This window comes from Carya illinoinensis, chromosome 10 (assembly GCF_018687715.1).
Source record: "Carya illinoinensis cultivar Pawnee chromosome 10, C.illinoinensisPawnee_v1, whole genome shotgun sequence".
Classification (NCBI taxonomy): domain Eukaryota; kingdom Viridiplantae; phylum Streptophyta; class Magnoliopsida; order Fagales; family Juglandaceae; genus Carya; species Carya illinoinensis.
This window is the reverse complement of record NC_056761.1, coordinates 26,890,059-26,909,520: the sequence shown is the minus strand read 5'-3', so window position 1 is coordinate 26,909,520 and position 19,462 is coordinate 26,890,059. Positions and strand designations below refer to the sequence as shown.

Here is a 19,462-nt window from a genome sequence, read left to right as displayed (position 1 = left end):
CTATCCATTTTTATGGCTTGTAATTTGGTTTGAAACCATATTTGAGACTTGTAATATATTATTATGTGTGGTTTAAATGGGTTTGTATTAAACAAAAAATTTTGGTACTTAGTTATAAGACTTTTATTATCCACTGCGTGTTTTTATTGTACACTTATTGTATGTACACACACTTGGCACTTGGCGATAGAATGGTGACCCGTGTTGTGATCATCCCGACGCTTCGATTTCTACATGTCCGTACCTGGGAATTGGGGGCGTCACAAGTTACCTACTGAGATTTCTTAAAATCTCACTATTGTAATTTTCCACTATCATTCCTCTCTCAGAATGGTAGAAGTCCCTACAGGTATGCCCAACAACCCCCAAGCATGAATCTATATAGTACCATGATAGAAGACAAATACACCATCTGGGGACGTATATGCTATCCAGTGGCTGCGTTGGATTGCACTATTCCATTTTCCCAAGAATTATTGAAGGGTCTCCACGACCCAAATTTTAATGTTTTGCTTTTGGATCCCTTATGGGTATTGAAGTTTTCATGGAACTTGGTGTTGCGCCTAAACTTTGGCTTAAACTAGTGAACCAAAAATTTAGTGCAATTTTATCTGCAAGTATACATGTGTTGTAGTACCTAACAGGGTCAAATCCATAAGGATTGACTTATATGATGAAGAAAATAAACTCAAACAAAGAAAAAAAATTACTAAAATGAACATGCAATCAAGTAGACAGGAAAATTATTGAGATGAAGATTTTTAAAATAACAGAATAAAATTAAAATGATAAAATAAATTGATATGGAGAATGAATAAGGTTTCGAGGATCCGTCTAATAATTTAGAATATTATTTCTGATCAATTTATTTCAATTAAACTAGAATAATAATTCTGTTTCATTGGAATATTTAGCATTTAAGGTCAAGAAAAATAGTCACCAATGATTAAGCATGAATGATGATTAACATATTCACAAATCCATTTGAAAATCACATGGATTCTTCAAGCATCCAATGTATTTGAAAATCACAATGGATCAAGATAAATATATAGATAATCAAAGTTTCTAATAATAAAGCCATTCAATCAATCAAACTCACAATAAAAACACTGTTGATTGGAAACAATATCTAACTCATTAGACTTCAACTCTAACATTAGTACAAAAGATTTAGCCAACCATGTTCATCACAAGAGTCATGGAAATCAAATAGATATTCTCCATCAATAAACTAAAATAAAACACAAAATAATAGTGAAAAATAATCTGAACAAGAGAACAAAGGTGAGAGAAAATTGATCCTCAAAAGAAAAACTCTCGATGTCCAACTTCTTGTCTTTGTTTTGTGTCTTTTTCGTCCTACAAACAAAAGTGAAAACTTGCACTTTGGCAATTCCATTTCTCAATCCCCAGACGAAAAACTCAAACCTTTCACGTCCTTTCTTTCACCAGGAATCAGCCTTTCCTCTTTCTTTTTCTTACTCTCCATAAGCTTTTTCGTTCAGTCTCCATAAGTTAGTTCTCCTGTTTCTCTCACCAAAGCTCTCTTTTTGTTTTCCATTTTATGCGCTGCCCTTTGTGTGAATCACTCCTCTAATCTCCCCAAAACCTACTACGTGACACCCCGTAAGTCCATCCTCAGCACATGAAAAGGTTAGCCTTTTCTTTTCTTGGTACAAAGTCCACTACATGATGGTTGAAATGTAGTTGTCATGTGTGCTTGTGCTTCCAAAACAACTTTTCTTTTCTTTATTCCATGCATGGGTCCCGCATAAGATTTTCCTTTCAATTTCCTGCATTTAACCATATAGAAACAAAAAAAGAAAAAGTGTCATCCATGTGCAAAAAGTATTGCTTTTCTTCTTTGTCTACATGTGTCCCATTGAAAAGTCAAAGATCAAAAAGTTTAAAAACAACACTTGTCTTCTTTAACCGAGAGAGTATAATTGATCACAAATCTTGCTAGCTAGCTAGCAAGCTAGCGCATGCATGAGTAACCAGGTGCCCTAAGCTATCAAAACATCTGCGTAGAGGTCACAGTTAGAAGTATTATTTCAAAGCAATAAAAACAAGAAAGAGAAATAATATATATAGAAAATTAAAAATGAATAAAAAAAAGTAAAAATAAAATATCAAAAATATATTGTACATGTGAGAAAATATTACCCAATTAAATCAGAGGTTATAACTTTAAGTATAAACCATGATATTAACACATTTAAATCACAACTTAAATTTATACCTATTAACCACTTTTCCATCTAAAACTAATAATAATATCACAAAGCAATTAAAATACATTTGTTTTAAACACATAAAATATGCAATATTTCAGCTCAATCACACCCCCCAACTAGCTTTTTTGCTAATCCTTGAGCAAAATAGTAAAAATTAATTGAGATGAACATTGCATAAAGCTCGAAATTCAAACAAAATTCTGAATTATCACAAAAAATCGATTTGTGACTATTCAACGCCAAGAGTTGTATCCACAAGGAAAGTCTCAACAATTGTTCACATAGAATAGGGGCAAATGTCTTAGAACTCAGATGTGTGTGTGGTTGAACCTCTGTGTGTTTCTCATTAATAAGCATGATTTATGATTCACTCAAAATAATGCTTCCAACTATAAAAGCATGTTCAGAATATAGTGTGATTGCCCAGGGTCAATTCCACAGGGACGACTATGTCAACATAACCCAACAAAATGAAAATAAGTAAAACGGCATAAATCAAGTGGAGGTTAAAGTGTATGGTAGAACAAATTCCCTTTATATAAGAGGTGTGTTCTCAAATGCAGAGAGATTGATGAGGGGCTATGTGCAATGGGTTGCACTGAATGTAGGATGATTTAATAGTGTGACAAGTGAAGCAAGGGATTCAATTCTTCTAAGGATAACGCAAATGTAAATACCAGATTAACAATATTTAAAGTTGGGGCAAAAAGAATGTAAAATGTGAATAAAGTCTTTAAAACTTAGAACTGGAAAGTATTTTCAGAAAGTGTAAATACTAGGAACATAGGGTTAGGGTTTCCTCTACCATCAGGTTATAGTTGTTGGGTGCATCTGCTCATGTTAACTCACTCAAGAAATTAACACTTAAGAACCAAAGAACAATAAAACTCAGATGAAGGCATCGATAGAAATAAAACCCTCACTGCATTATCATCCATTTTTATCTCAAGACTTACAGTGGATAGATCCTTGATTATTTCAAGGCCTAGATGTGCCGTGAGTCTACAGCAGGTTAAGAACAAGAGATCTTTCCAAACCAATAGTAAATAAGGCATGAAAATACAACAACAGATTTAGCTTAAGTATAACAACAACAAATAACCATTGACAATGGAGGAAGGAAACCCCTTCCTTTACAACCCTAGCTATGGAAACTAGCCTCAAATCATCATTTGATAGATAATTTGGCAACCCTAAAAAGCAAGAAAAACTACAATCATTCTCAAAATAGAAAATAACTAAAGATTCAAAGTATGAATGTGAATCGATGATCCCCCTCTGTGCCGCGCCTCTTCTCCTTTTATTCCCTCATTCCATCATCTCCATCTTTTCTCTCTTCTAACCGTTTCTCTCTAGTTCTTGATTCTACCCTCTAAGGGTTGAGGTGTTTCTTGATCTTTCTTTATGACCTAGGATAAGCCACAGTAGAGGCCTTTACACATGTCGGGCTTGAACTCAAAACTGGGCCACATGCTAGTTTGGACTTTAATTCTCAGGACTGAGCCTTAATACCTGCAACAAGAACAATCAGCCCATCAAACAAGTAAAATGGTGAATTTATTCTCTTAACTAGCAATTCCAAAGGTCAAGGCTTTTGTCTAAAAATCTCATAATTAATCTCACTTTTTGGACTACTCAATCTCGATTTCTCTCACTTGTAAGCAGATATTATAACCAAAATATCTTTACAATCACACCCCCCAACTTACCTTTTGCTTGTCTCTTAGTAAATGTAATGTTTGGTTACAAATATCAGCAATTACCCTTATACTCTTCATGGGTGAAAATTACCAATCAGACAAAATTCAAGAATGCAATAGACATTTTAGTTCTAAGACGGAGTTTATGCACAAAATTGTCTAATCACCAAAGTAAGTATCAAAGAAGGATGAGTGCTACTGATCATTGTGTGTCATGAATATAGATTCCATGGTTGACCACCAAAGGTCATTAATTGTCCCATCCTTAGCAGCTATTCAAGTGGGGCGCTAACCTCTCTCTCTCTCTCTCTCTCTCTCTCTCTCTCTCTCTCTCTCTCTCTCTCTCTAATTCAAAACCATTGTAAAAGTGGCTTTCACGCTACTTCACTTTGAACGATCTTTCCATAAAAAGAGTCTTGGAAGTAGTTAGCCTTTTCTTATTACACTAAATTGGTCCTCTTTTTTTTTTGAAATAGATCCTTGGCTTGTCCCTTTTCTCAAGTATAAAAACTTTACTAGCACTTTTCCTAAGCCAATAGGATATGGTTCATTAGAGACCTTGAACAACTGCTTAGTTTGATTAGATTAATACCCACAAAGTGTCAATCCAAGTTGTCTAGGTGTAAGTGGTGTCAATACTCAGCAGGAGTCCCTTTTATGATAACAATCTTGGTTAAAGAGACATATTAACATAAATAAACCCCTTTTTTGACCCAAATTTTCATATACTTTTATTTCATCAAGTTTGATCAAACTTCCTAAGAAATGTATAAAGAAGTTGTTGCTGCTATTATAAACCAATCATTGACAATGCCTCTGGTGGTTCATTGTGATGTGCAACACTATGACACTGAGATGGATTTCATAAGACTAAAACTAGACTGAAAATGAATTTCACTCCCCCCCCCCCCCCCCCCAACTGAATGTAAGCATTGTCCTCAATGGTGCAGAGTTATAAATATGAGAAAAAGTGAAAGAGTGCAGAGTTAGAGCAGTGGAAGTGTGGCATGTTCAAAGGGAAATATGCACAGAAGAAAAAAAAATACTACACCCAAAAGGGAAACCTTATTAACAAGTTCAGGCAATTATTTAAAAAGAAATGGGATTAAGGAGATTTAGAGTGGTCTCTTCAAGTGGAAAGTTTGAGAAAAATGGTTTTAGTCTCTAGCCATTAACTTTGAAGGTGTTACCATTATGAGGGTTTAGATGCTCCACAGCTCCATGGGAAGTCACAACTTTTACCATATAAGGACCACTCCATCAAGATTTCAACTTTCCAGGGAAGAGGTGTAATTTGGAGTTGTACAACAACACTTGTTGGTCTGGGTAGAAGGATTTGCTTTGGATATGTCTGTCATGAAAGTGCTTCATACACTCTTTAGACAATTTGGAATTGTCATAAGCATCCCTTTGAAGTCCTGCCAACTCAACAATTTGCAGTTTCTTAGATGAACCAGATTGGTCAGCATCAAAATTAAACTGTTTAATGGCCCAGTAAGCTTTGTGTTCTACCTCTACAAGCAATTGACATTCCCACAATTGGTTTGTAAACAGTCCTATATGCCCAAAGTGCATCAGATACCCTCATAGACCAATCTTTTTTATTAGGGCTGACAGTTTTCTCAAGAATATGTTTGATCTCCCTATTAGTTAATTCAGCTTGGCCATTGGTCTGAGGATGGTATGTGTGGAAACCTTGTGATGGATCCCATATTTTTAAATGAAAACAGCAAAGGTTTTGTTACAAAAATGGGTCCCATTATCACTGATTATGGCTTTGGGCATACCAAACCATGCAAAAATATTTTCTTTGAGAAATTTCAAGACAGTGTGATGGTCATAGTTTCTAGATGGAATGGCTTCAACCCATTTTGACACATAATTAACAACAATCAAAATGTAGAGGTAACCACAAGAGGAGGGAAATGGCCCCATAAAGTCTATGCCCCAACAATCAAAGATTTCTAGAACTAGAATTGGTTGCTTTGGCACCATGTTTCTTTTGGTAATTCCCCCTAATTTTTGACAAGGTTCACAAGATTTGCAAAAAATGTAAGTGTCTTTGAACATTGTTGGCCAATAAAAACCACTTTGTAAAATCTTAGCTATAGTTTTTTAGCAGAAAAATACCCACCACAAGTTTCTGAATGGCAGAAAGTGAGTATGGTAGAGAACTCATTATCAAGAACACATTTCCTAATAATTTGGTCAGAACAATATTTAAAAAGGTAAGGTTCATCATAAAAGAAAAACTTAGCCTCAGCTTTCATTCTTCTAATGTCCTGTGGTGTCCAATGGGCTGGAGTTTGACCTGTCACCAGAAAATTCACCAAGTCAGCATACCAAGGTAAAATATTGACTGAAAATAAATTCTCATCAGGAAAAGATTCAGAAATAGGGGGATTTTGAATGGTTGAGTCCAAGGTAAGCCACGACAAGTGATCTGCTACAATATTTTCCACCCCTTTCTTATCCTTTATTATGATGTTAAATTCTTGTAATAAAAGGATCCACCTGATGAGCCTAGGTTTTGCATCTTTTTTGGTTAATAGAAATTTCAATGCAGCATGGTTAGTAAAGATAATGATAGGAGAACCAAGCAAATACGCCCTAAACTTTTCTAATGCAAATACTATAGCTAGCAATTCCTTCTCTGTAGTAGAGTATTTTTTCTGAGCATCATTTAAGGTTTTGCTAGTATAGTATATCACATGAGGCAGTTTAATTTTTTTCTGGCCTAATGCTGGCCCAACAGCAAAATCATTAGCATCACACATTATCTCAAATGGCAATGTCGAATCAGGCGATTGAATTATAGGGGCAGTAATGAGGTTAGCTTTCAACTGGGTAAAGGCAGTTTGACACTCTTCAGACCAAGTAAAACTAACATCATGAATCAACAAATGGCATAAAGGTTTCAAGATTGAACTAAAATTTTTTATGAATCTCCTATAGAAACCAGCATGGCCTAAAAATGATCTTATGTCTTTTACACTTCTAGGGATAGGTAAGTTTGCAATTAGTTCCACTTTAGATTTGTCAACCTCAATACCCCTTTCAGACACAATGTGCCCAAGGACTATTCCTTGTTGTACCATAAAATGGCACTTCTCCCAGTTAAGTAGTTACTGCTTTTGTTCACACCTATCCAAAACAATTTTCAGGTTAGCTAAACATGAGTCAAAACTTTTTCCAAACATTGAAAAGTCATCCATAAAAACTTCAACTGTTACATCAATTAAATCACTGAAAATTCCTAACATACATCTTTGAAAGGTGGCAGGGGCATTACACAGGCCAAAGGGCATTCTTTTGAAAGCAAAAGTCCCAAAAGAACATGTAAATGTTGTCTTTTCTTGGTCCTTAGGGGCAATTTCGATTTGGTAATACCCAGATAGCCATCTAAAAAGCAGTAAAATTCATGCCTAGCCACCTTTTCTAAGATTTGGTCAAGGAAAGGTAGAGGAAAATAGTCTTTCCTAGAAGCTACATTCAGCTTCCTATAGTCTATGCACATTCTCCATCCGGTTGTCATTCTAGTAGGTATTAATTCCCCTTTTTCATTTTTGACCATTGTGATACAAGATTTTTTTGGTACCACTTGAATGGGACTTACCCATTGACTATCTGCTATAGGGTAAATAATACCTATGTCTAATAATTTCAGGAATTCTTTCTTAACCACTTCTTTCAATGTAGGGTTCAATCTTCTTTGCATCTCCCTAGAGGGTTTAGATCCTTCCTCTAAATAAATTCTATGGGTGCAAGTTAAGGGATTTATTCTCTCATGTCAGCAATGGTCAACCCAATGGTGGACTTGTGCTGTACTAATACGCCAAGCAACTTACTCTCCTGCTCAGCAGTGAGCTGAGATGAAATTACCACTGGAAAAGACTCCTCAGGTCCCAAATAAGCATATTTAAGCTCCTTTGGAAGGGCTTTTAGCTCCAATAGTGGGCTTCCCTCACTTGAGGACATAGTGGGCTCTGGTATGAGGGGCAAAGGTTCGATCTTAGGCCTCCACTGGGTATCACTTGAGCTTCCTACAGCAAGGATAGAAGAGACAATATTCAACAGAGTCAATATTTAAGAATAGATCCTCAAAGGGGATTGCTTCCAAAGAATTGACTTCCTACACTTCTTCCAATTCTTGAGGCTGCCTGCATAAATTGAAAATGTTAAGCTCTAAAGTCATGTTGCCAAAACTCAGTTTCAAACCCCACTTCTACAGTTTATAAAAGCATTAGAGGTTGCTAAAAAGGGTCTCCCTAATATCACTGGAGCAAAACAGACATTAGTTGGAGCAGTTAGTTTCATATCCAGCACCACAAAGTCTACAGGATAATAAAATCTATCTACTTGTACTAATACATCTTTCACAACTCCCCTAGGCATTTTAATGGACCTATTAGCTAACTACAGAATTATAGAAGTTGGTTTTAATTCACCCAATCTTAGCTGTTCATACACACTATAGGGTAACAAATTTACCCCTGATCCTAAATCAAGCAAAGCCTGGCCAATTTTAACATCACCAATTATGCAAGAGATAGTAGGTGAGCCAGGGTATTTGTATTTAGGGGGTGTGTGATTTTGGATGATGGCACTGACTTGCTCAGTGAGAAATGCTTTTTTTTTTTTTTTTAACATTTAACTTTCTTTTGATAGTGCACAAATCCTTCAAACATTTTGCATAAGCAGGGATTTGTTTGATGGCATCTAAAAGTGGAATGTTTATTCTGACTTGTTCAAAAATTTCCAAAATTTTAGAAATTTTTTTTTTCTTTATGCACAGAAATCAACCTTTGAGGAAATGGAGCAGGAATGGAATCAGGAATTTCAGAATTTTCAACATGTAATTCACCATCTGGTTTTGAGTTAGATTCCTTACCTGAGTTTCCAATGATATGTTCATGTTTATTCACAATGTTACCACTCCTCAAGGTTGTGATGGCTTTCGCAACCTTCACATTGAGCCCTTCTACTTGAGGTTGCTGAGCTTGTGGATTGGGTTGAGGTTGGGCTGGAAACTTTCCTTTTTCCTGGGCACTCAAAGCGGTAGTCACTTTTGTGAGTGTTCCTCTTATGTCATTTATGGCTTGGGAGTTTTGGTTATTTATGGTTGCTTGGCTTCGCATGAACTATTGGAGGTTAACAATGAGTTTTTGTATGGATTCCTCTAAATTATTTTTCTGGGTGAAGTGAGGCTGGTTGGGGTAATGTGAAGGTCTTGATGGTGGTGTATAGGGCATGTAGGGTGCTGTGGGGGAAGAAGCTTGTTGGTCAGTTCTCCAACTGAGATTGGGATGGTTCTTCCAGCCTGCATTGTAAGTGTTAGAAAATGGCCCTGAATAATTCTTAGCAATCATGTTCACAGCATTAGGTTGATCTAACAATATCACCTTAAAAGCAGGTATAGTAGGGCATCCATGTGTGCTATGCCCTTGGTCCTCACAAATCCCACATTTATCAGCATTTGGGGGTAACACATGCATTTCATCAACCTTTTTGAGTTCAATAGATTCTAATTTCTTAGAAATCAGGGCTATCCTAGCATTCAAATCATCAACCTCTTTGAGTTGATATTTTCCACACCCATCTGTACCCCTTACATTTTCAGACCTATCCCCAACATCAGAAACATCCCATGACTGGACATTCTTAGCCAAATAATTGAAATATTCACAGGCCTTATCAGGATCCTTGCCAAAGAACTCACCATTGCACATGGTTTCAACAAGTTGTTTCATTTTGGGATGCAAGCTTTCATAAAAAAAACTAATGACTTTCCAATGTTCATAACCATGATGAGGGCAAGCATTCAATAAATCCTTAAACCTTTCCCAGCTTTGATAAAAAGTTTCACTATCTTTTTGCCCAAAATTCATAATCTGCCTTTTCAGGGCATTTGTTCAATGCACGGGAGAGAATTTTTTAAGAAACTCAGTTTGCATCTCTTGCCAAGTTCCTATGGACCGAGGCCTTAAAGAATTCAGCCATGATTTGGCTTTATCCTTAAGGGAAAAAGGAAACAGTTTCAACCTAATCGCTTGCTCAGTACATGTCCTATCCATGATTGTAGAGCACACTTCTCTAAATTCTTTAATTTGCAAATAAGGATTCTCAGATTCCATTCCATGAAAATGAGGAATCAATGGGATCATCCCAGGTTTAAAATTGAAATTGTTTGCATTTAAAGGTTGAATAATGCAAGGAGGGGAACTAGTTTTGACTGGCTGTAAGTACTCTCTTAATGTCCTATTTTGATTCAACATTTCCCGATCCTCATTTTCAGCCATGCTACTTAAATTTTCAGAGGATGACTCAAAAGATCCATATGCAGACTCTGTGGATGAAAATGACTCAATCCTAGTTAATCATGATGCTTGATCTCTAGTCCAAACAGACATGCATTCTAAACAAAAAAAAGTTCAGAATAGATGTAAGACAAACTAAAGCAACAAAATAGAGGCACAAGAAATTATTCAACAAGAGAGGTAAGAGTTGTTACCCATTCTGTGAAGAGGTTCACATATACACTCCTTTTATTTTATTTTATTTGTTTGCAAGAAAGATTATGTTTCACCAATTGTCACAGGCAACAGTGCCAAAAACTTGATTCACTCAAAATAATGCTTCCAAGCATAAAAGCATGTTCAAAATATAGTGTGAGTGCCCAAGGTCATTTCCACAGGGACAACTATTTAACAAAGCCCAACAAAATGTAAATAACTAAAATGACATAAATCAAGTGGAGGATAAAGTATGGTAGCACAAATTCCCTTTATGAGAGAGGTTTCTTCTCAAATGCAGAGAGATTGATGAGGGGCTGTGTGCAATGGGTTGCACTGAATGTAGGATGATTTAGTAGCGTGACAAGTGAAGCAAGGGATTCAATTCTTCTAAGGATAATGCAAATGTAAAAAGCAGATTAACAATATTTAAAGTTGGGACAAAAAGAATGTAAAATGTAAATAAAGTCTTTAAAACTTAGAACTGGAAAGTATTTGTTAGAAAGTGTAAATACTAGGGACACAGGGTTAGGGTTTCCACTACCATCAGGTTATAGTTGCTCAGTACATCTGCTCATGTTAACTCAATCAAGAAATTAACATTTAAGAACCAAAGAATAGTAAAACTCAAATGAAGGCACTGATAGAAATAAAACCCTCACTACATTATCATCCATTTTTATCTCAAGACTCACAATGGATAGATCCTTGATTATTTCAAGGTCCTGATGTGTCGTGAGTCTACAACAAGTCAAGAACAAGAGATCTTTCCAAACAGATAGTAAATAGGGAATGAAAATACAACAACAGATTTAGGTTAAGTATAACAGCAACAAATAACCATCAACAATGGAGGAAGGAAACCCCTTCCTCTACAAGCCTAGCTATGGAAACTAGCCCCAAATCATCATTTGATAGATAATTCTGAAACCCTAAAAAGCAAGAAAACTGTGATGCCCCCAGATTCCGTTTAGGATCGGATGGACATCCAAAGCATCGGGACATGCGACACAAGGTTACCTACCCCATTTCATGACATATAAGATGTGATACCCCGTTTTACGTGTATTTTCACTGAAAGAGTATTTTAATTTAATTAAAATATTAGTTCTTTTATTTTAAATTATCATATTTTAATTGGATTTACTTAGTTGTGAAATTTATTTTGTAGAGCTTTCTTAATATTAATTATCGTTTTGAGTTTAAATTGTTGTGTAATTTATTTTAGTTTGTTTTTAGATTTAAAAGTTTGTTGTTAGTATTTACTAGTTATTTATTATATTTTAGCTTGATGTGGTATTTAAATTATTTTATTCATTTTATAGCTTTTAAAGTTGTTTTCGTCAGATCAGTTTCTAGACTCCAGAGGTGAGGATTGAACCTCATTTTTTTTCCCATCTTTTCCTTTTCTCTTTTTCTTTTTCTTTCTCTTTTATTTCTTTTTTCTTTCTTGGAAGCGAACCTAATTGGATTTCACTGAAGTGTTGTTTTATTTTAATTAATATATTAGTTTATTATTTTAATTTATTGCATTTTAAAATTTGGTTTTTAATTTGTTTGATGATGTGTTCTACGCACCGCTCTACGCACTGACTCCGGGCATCGCTCTACGCACCGACTCCGTGGCCCTTTGCTGGTGAGGGCTAGAGGATGCTTGGCTACAAACACGCGGGGCGTGGAACTGGGCATTGCTCGTTAGGTGTCACATGCGTAGTGGTACTCTGCGGTGTGGCACTGGAGCCAGGGTGTGCGGATGACCCCTAGGGGAGGTCATGGTGCATACGGATAAAATGGTTTTTGGTTTGAGTTGGATAAAGGCCAAATGTGACTTTTGGCGTGTTTTTCGGAAAGGATGTGTTTTTGGGCCAAATGGGTTTTTGGCGTGTGTGGAAAAATTATGTTTTATGGGCTTTGTGCATTGGGCATGTTTCATGCATATTGTTTGAGTTCTATGTGTTTTTATCTGGTGGTGTTTGGGTTTTACTTACCTGCGGTACCATTTTTGGTTCCGTAGCTTTTGGTGCAGGTTTTGAGGATGAGGAGGAGGAGGCTGAGCCCGAGGATGCGGCTCCGCCGGGCTGCTGATGTTGTGCTTTGTTTCTGGTTTAAAGCTATGTTAGTGTTTTGTAATATTTTATGTATGTTTTGAACAGCTTGTATTACATTAAGAAAAATTCTGGTACTTAGTTGTATGACTTTCGTTATCCGCTGCGTGTATCTTCGTGCACATATGTTGCCTTTGCACACACTTGCCACCCGTCGTTAGGGTGGTGACCCGGGTTGTCACCATCCGGACGTCTTGATTTTCCCGTGTTCGTGCGTGGGGATTTGGGGGCGTCAAAGTCTTCTCCGATGCGCGCGCGACACTCTCTTTCCTCACTATCGCCTTTTGCTTTCTGCCACCCAGCACCACCGCCTGCCACCACTGTGACTTGCACCACCCATCCAAAACTCTTCTCGTCCGGCCGGCGCAATTCCCCACCAAATTTCACCTCCATCCGAGCCACCGTTAGCCGCCATGAGCTCCTCCAAGCCGCACGTTTTTTCTCCCTTTCCGCCGCCGTTGTTCCACCTCTGGCCACCACCTCTTCACCACATCATTACCTACCTCTTGCCACCATAAACCACCTATTTCCAGCTTCGATCCGTTGCCGGAGAAGACTCACAAGCTCATCATCATCACCCACAAGCTCATCTTCTTTTTTGCCGTTTTTCGCTTCCACTGCCACCCACGACCAACTTTCACTTCCACTAGTTTCATAAATACCTCTAGGCCATTTCCTATCAATCCCAAGTTTTGGTTTGTCCCCATTCAAAAGTGGGTATTTTACAACCCACGGCCATAGTGTATTTTACACTGTTACATTCCTTTTTCTTCGCCATTTGTAGCCTCTTGATCTTTAAAAAATTATCATATAACGCGGTAAGTATTTTTCAAACTCTCTTTTAGATTTAAATATATTATTGCTTTTACAATAAATTCATTGACTGGTTGGTTATTCTAGACTGAGTCTGAGGAGTTGGGGGTCGGATGGATTTGAGGATGGAGTTGTTTGGTTATTGTAATGACCCGCTTTTACGTGTATTTTCACTGAAGGGTTGTTTTTAATTTAATTAATATATTAGTTTATTTATTTTAAATTAATGTATTTTAATTGGTTTTTATTTATTTGATGATGTATTTTATTTAATTAGTCGTTTTACGATTTTTCATGTCCTTTCCGGCAGATATGTTTTGGTTTCCAGAGTGAGGATTGGACCTCATTTCTTTCCTACATCTTTTCTTTTCCCTTTTTCCTTTTTCTCTTTTTCTCTTTTCTTTCTTTTTCTCTTTTTTCTTTTTTCTTTTTCCCTTCCTTTTTTCCCCTCCCCTTCCCGCGCGTAACCCCCCCGTTCGTCTCTCTCTCTCTCTCCTCTCCCACGCCGGAACCATCATCAGCCCAGACCCACCGTCACTGGCCACCGTGTGGCACACCACCCCTACCAAAATCTTCCCCTCCCTCCGGTGAACCACCCCACCAATTTTCACCACCAACGGAGCCACCGTTTGGCCGGAAAACGCCCAGCAAACCTCACGGATTTTGCTCCGATCCGCCGCCGTCGCTCCACCTCCGGCCACCATCTCTTCACCACTTCATCACCGGCTCCTTGCCATCCTAACCCACCCATTTCCGGCCTCTAACAGCCACCAGAATAGCTCCCATGAGCTAGCTTTCCATTTTGGGAAAATTCGGCCTTCCTCCGCCGTTTCCGCCGCCACCCACGGCCAAACTTCACTTCCATTAGCTTCATAAACATCCTTAGACCCTTCCCTATCAATCCCGAGCCTTGGTTTGTCCCCGTTCAAAAGTGGGTATTTTACAACCCACGGCCACAGTGAATTTTCATCGTTACGTTGCTTTCCTTCCACCGTTTGCAACGCCGCGTGTTTTCTAAAAATACCATATAGCACTGTAAGTATTTTCCAAATCCTAATTTTAGATTTAAATATATTTTTCTCTTTCAATAATTAATTGTTGTTGGTTGGCTGATTTCGGACTGAGTCCGAGGAGTTCGGGGGTCGGATGGATCGAGGACGGAGTGCTTGGTTTTGCTTGTTTATGTTAGCTTGATTATTTGAGCCATGAGGCGTGAGTTGCATATTGTGTTTATGTGCATTTTATTTTAATCGAGAAAATCCCGTTTTATTGGTGTGAATGGTTTTTGGGTGCGTGTGTCTCACGAGCCCAAGCTGGGATGGGTTATTATCTCGGTGGAGCTCCTTTGGTCACTCGGGAGTGGATAATACTGAGTGACATCCCCTGGGTTGTCGCAGGGCGACGACCGGATCGCACGATACGGTAACGCTGTCGTGACGACTCCATGGTCCCTAGAGTGGCGGGGACTAGAGGATGGCCTGGCCAGGTACGCGCGGGGCGCGAGTCTGGGCATCGCTCGTTTAGGTGTCACATGCGTAGTCGTTACCTGCGGTGTGGCACAGAGCCAGGGTATGCGGATGATCCCTAGGGGAGATCATGGTGCATGCATAACCAGTTTGTTTTTATGGTTTTCGGATGTGGGCCATTTTCCAGGAAAAATGGCGATGTTTGGTTTTCGAGGCTTTTGATCCATTTTCTGGGAAAATTGTGGTTTGGGCCATTATCTGGGATAATGGCGAGGCTTGGTTTTAAGGATTTGTTTTTGTGGACCAATTGGGTTTTTGGCGTGCGTGGGAAAAATTATGGTTTTATGGCGCATGTGCATTGGTATTTATTTCATGCATATTGTTTGAGTTTTATATGTTTTTATCTAGTAGTGTTTGGAGTTTACTTACCTGCGACACCATTTTCGGTATCGTAGATTTTGGTGCAGAGATCGAGGATGAGAAGGAGGAGGCTGAGCCCGAGGATGCGGCTCCTCCGGGATGCTAATGTTATGCTTTGTATTTGTTGTAAATTTATTTTTGTGACTTGTAATATTTATTTAAGTATGTGTTGAACAGTTTTGTATTAAACAAGAAAAAATTCTGGTACTTAGTTGTTGACTTGCTTTTCGCTGCGTATTTCTCGTGCACATTCGTTGCTTATATACACACTTGGCACACGTCGATAGGGTGATGACCCGTGATGTCATCATTCGGACGTCTCGATTTCCCCGTGTTCGTGCGTGGGGATTTGGGGGCGTCACAGGTGGTATCGGAGCAGTTTGGCTCTGGATTAAACCACATGTCCTGAAGGTAGTACCAGAATGTTTTAAGGTTGTGTCTTAAAAATGATTTGTTTGAACTTGTTTGCTTGTTTTTATTTATTTATTTATGTTTTGCAAGCTGGTTTCTTTTTGTTTCTTGTTATGTGGTGTTGGTCTTTGGTTTTTGTTTTTGTTTTCTTAAAAGGGGTCAAAAGTTGTGGTGGCAGGAAAATGGTGAGACCAAGGAAATCTACTCAGGAGCCACGGGACAATACATCAAGAGATGACTCCATAGCCCAAGCAATACGGCAGATGACTGAGTTTATGTAGCAAAATTTTAGGCCACAGCAGACAGGGCCTTGCCCACAACCAGGAGGACCTTGGCCACAACAAGGGGGTCCCTGGCCGCCACAAGGAGGGCCTTGTCCACAACAAGAAGGACTTTGGCCACAACCAGGAGGTCCTTGGCCATATCAGGGAGGGCTTTGGCTTTACCCGGGAGGATCTAGCAGCATGGTGCAAGCCGGATGCACCTATGAGCGCTTTCTGGCACATATCCACGCTTCAAGCTGGAAAGTGGATCAAAGACCTGGAAAGAACTTTTGAGGTGTGTGGTTGCACCGAGGCGCAACAGGTACTCTACACCAACTATCTGTTGCAAGGCACCGCTTTTGATTGGTGGGATACCAAGAGGGTGATACTAGAAGCAGAGTTGGGATCATTCGCCGTTGTAACCTGGCAGCGCTTCAAGAAAGAATTTAACGACCGCTTCTTTCCCGCATCGGTACGGAAGCAAAAGACAAGAGAATTCTCAAATTTGGTCCAAGGAGGCATGACAGTGGAACAGTACGCCCGAAGGTTTATAGAACTTGGGCGATTTGCTCCCCACCTTATTGCCACAGAGGAGATGCAAGCTAAGCATTTTCAGGAGGGACTATGCCCTGATATACGCCGTATGGTGGTCAGCCACCGGATATCCACTTTTCAGGACTTAGTGGATGTGGCCACCCTTGTGATGCGAGAGAATAATCTGAGTATGGGCTCCCCTCCAGGGCATAAGAGGCGGAGTTTTTCTGGTGAAGGAAGCAGCTCGAGTTCGCCTCAGAAATTTGTTCAGCGGACCGGAACTCGACTGCAAGCATCCTCAGGTGTTCGCATGGGAGGACGTGTGCCTGTTTGCAGAGTTTGTAATAGAGTCCATGTGGGTGAGTGCCGTTCTGGTGGGGCTCGATGTTATAATTGTGGCCAGCAGGGTCACTTTGCCCGAGAGTGTCCAAGACCAGCTCAAGGAAGCCGTGGAGGTAGACGCGGTGGAAGAACAAATCCAAGGCAAGCAGTGCAAGCCCGGGTTTATGCTGTCACACCCGGAGATGTGGATGATGAGGCACCACCGACCCATGATGCTGGAGTAATTACAGGTATGGATTAATTTAATTTAATTTTATGTTGGACTTAATTTTTGGTGTATTTGGTTTCTCCTTTGTTTTTTTTGGATTTCATGGGTTATGTGTTTGGTTCAGGGAGAGTTCGTTTGTATGAGTTTTATGCTTGCACTTTGTTTGATTCCGGTGCTTCACAGTCATTTGTATCTTCCATGTTTGCGCGGATGTGTAATTTGGTCACGGAACCTTTGCCAAAGTCATTGGTAGTGACTTTACCCGATGGTGAAATGGTATGGTGCTCCAAGGTTGTGTTGGGATGCTCGTTAAATTTTGATGGAAGGTTCTTGGATGCTGATTTGGTGGTGTTTAAGCTGTTGGGTTTTGATATCATCCTCGGGATGGATTGGCTATACCGATATTCTGCGAGTATTAATTGCAGAAGTCGGGTAATTATCTTTCAGCTTCCAGATGGTGATTGTTTGGATTTTGTGGGGAGTAAGTTAAAAGAAAAGCCGGTAATTATATCGGCAATTCAAGCAAGAAGAGAGATTGCATGGGGAGCGGATGCATTCTTAGTTCAGATGGTGTCTACGCCGTCTGAGAAGAAGTCTTTGGCAAACATTCCAGTTGTGGAAGAATTTCTCGATGTGTTTGTGGATGACTTGCCCGGACTACCCCCTGTTCGGGAAATGGAGTTTGTTATAGACTTGGAACCTAGAGCGGCTCCTGTACATAAAGCTCCTTATCGCATGGCACCGGCTGAATTAAAAGAGTTGAAGACTCAGTTGCAAGAGTTGGTAGATAAGGGATTTATTCAACCTAGTACGTCGCCATGTGATTTCCCGAGACGGAGTGGCCGTTGATCCTAGTAAGGTGGAAGCCATTTTGTCATGGCAGCGTCCGACTACAATGCGTGAGATCCGGAGTTTCTTGGGGCTTGCCGGATATTACCGAAGATTTGTGGAGGGATTTGCTCGCCTTTTCGGACCTCTCACAGCTTTGACTCTGAAGAATGCAGAATTTGTTTGGTCAGATAAGTGTGAGAGAAGCTTCTAAGAAGTGAAGAACAGGTTGACGACGGCACCAGTGTTAGCGCTTCCAGAACCGCATAAGTCATTCGTAGTCTTCAGTGATGCGTCTAAATTCGGTTTGGGTTGTGTCCTTATGCAGGAAGGACGGGTTGTTGCCTATGCATCTCGTCAACTAAAGGACCATGAGAAGAATTATCCGACGCACGATTTGGAATTGGCTGCGATTGTTTTTGCTCTCAAGATCTGGCGGCACTTTTTGTATGGGGAAGCATGTGAGGTATACACCGATCACAAGAGCCTGAAGCATTTATTTTCCCAGAAAAATCTGAACATGAGGCAGAGGCGATGGCTAGAGCTAATCAGTGACTACCAGTGTGAGATCAAGTACCATCCAGGGAAGGCTAATATAGTTGCTGATGCTTTGAGCCGAAAATCGCACTTGGAAGATGAAGCCGAGCCATCGGAATTGGATTCTTTGCTTTGTGGGATGAGAAGGCTCCTTATTGAAAGTTCACAGCAATAAGAGATTCTATCTTCAGTTCTTGATGTTCGGGTAACTGATTTTGAGGAATTGAAGACTCTTGAAAGGAAGGATCCGAAGCTGCTAAATATCAGAAAAAGAGTCATAAAATCTCGAGGGCCGTTGCACTATAGTATGGATAAAGATGGAATACTTCAGTTTCGAGATCGCAAAGTGGTCCCCAAAGATTCAGAATTCAAGGAGCGGATCATGACAGAAGCTCATGCGGCCCCTTACTCGGTTCATCCCGGCAGTACGAAGATGTACCGGGACTTGAAGAAAAATTACTGGTGGGATGCAATGAAGAGGGATATTGCCTTATATGTTGAGCAATGCCACACATGCCGTCAAGTGAAGGCCGAGCATCAAAGACCCGCAGGTATGCTCCAACCCCTCCCTATTCCTGAGTGGAAATGGGATGACATCACGATGGACTTTGTAGTGGGCTTGCCGAGGACGCCTAGTGGGAAAAATTCTGTTTGGGTAATTGTTGACCGGTTAACAAAAAGTGCTCATTTCTTGCCTGTTAATAACACCGATTCCTTGGGTAAGTTGACCCGCTTGTATGTCAAGGAGATAGTGCGGCTGCACGGCATACCGAAGAGTATAGTGTTGGATCGAGACCCAAGGTTCACGTCGCAGTTCTGGAAGAGTTTGCAGGCAGCTTTGGGTACTAAGTTGAAGTTCAGTACTGCTTACCACCCACAGACAGACGGCTAATCGGAGCGCACCATTCAGACCCTTGAAGACATGTTGCGAGCGTGTGTCATGGAATTTCAAGGGAGTTAGGAAAACCATTTGCCGCTCATAGAGTTTGCATATAATAACAACTTCCATGCGACTATTCAGATGGCTCCCTATGAAGCTCTTTACAGGAGGAAGTGCAGATTGCCCTTGTGTTGGGATGAAGT

The 19,462-nt window shown here is 39.6% G+C and overlaps 1 non-coding gene across 1 annotated transcript; it reads left to right on the top strand.

Moving 5' to 3' along the window:
* Positions 1 to 9,740: 9,740 nt before the first annotated feature.
* LOC122280293 lies at positions 9,741 to 9,846 on the top strand. The gene has a single exon (XR_006229871.1). It is a non-coding gene; the product is annotated as a small nucleolar RNA R71 (small nucleolar RNA).
* Positions 9,847 to 19,462: the final 9,616 nt, after the last annotated feature.